Raw genomic sequence first — 788 nt, 5'->3', positions numbered from 1 at the left:
CTATCATTCTTGTCTCCTGGTGCTGCGACTAGGTATTAGTGGAAAGTCCACATTTCAAAATACCTGATCTGGCCAGGTGCAGTGGCTCATGCCTACGAACCCAGGACTTGGGGAGGGCAGGCAGGCAGGTTGAGTCCAGAGTTCAAGACAACCCTGGCCAACATGGCGAAACCCTCTCTCTACTAAAAGTACAAAAAATATGCCAAGCATGTTGGCATGTGGCTGCAGCTACTTGGGAGGCTGCGGTGATCACCGAGCCCAGGAGGTCAAAGTGGCGGTGAGCCGAGATTGTGCCATTTGCACTCCACTTGGGCAACTGGAATGAGACCCTGCCTCAAAAAGAGAAAAGGTCTAATCAATTAAAATTGCTATTGTGCTAGACACACAGGTAGTTCGGTGGGCTTCAGTACATTCAGCAACCTATGACTTCTGAGCCAACGCTCTTGGGGCCTAAGAACAGCTTCTTCATCCATTCACTCTAATGTCCACACAAAACATCCTGTGCCATGCCGTGAAAGCAGGAGGGGCTTTGGGACATTTACGGTAAGAGGCAGCATATGAACAGTATGTGCTTTACCAATAATGCTTTGGACAACATGGTGAGACCTTGTCTCCACAAAATATACAAAAATTAGCTGGGCGTGGTGGCACGAACCTACAGTCCCAGCTACTTGGGAAGACAGAGGTGGGAAGATCACTTGTGCCTGGGAGGCAGAGGCTGAAATGAGCTGAGATTGCGCCACTCCACTCCAGCCTGGGTGACAGAGACCTTGTCTCTAAAATAAAAA

Source organism: Cebus imitator, unplaced genomic scaffold (genome assembly GCF_001604975.1).
Source record: "Cebus imitator isolate Cc_AM_T3 unplaced genomic scaffold, Cebus_imitator-1.0 Scaffold106, whole genome shotgun sequence".
Lineage (NCBI taxonomy): Eukaryota > Metazoa > Chordata > Mammalia > Primates > Cebidae > Cebus > Cebus imitator.
The sequence above is the reverse complement of the archived record's forward strand: the minus strand, read 5'-3'. Positions refer to the sequence as shown.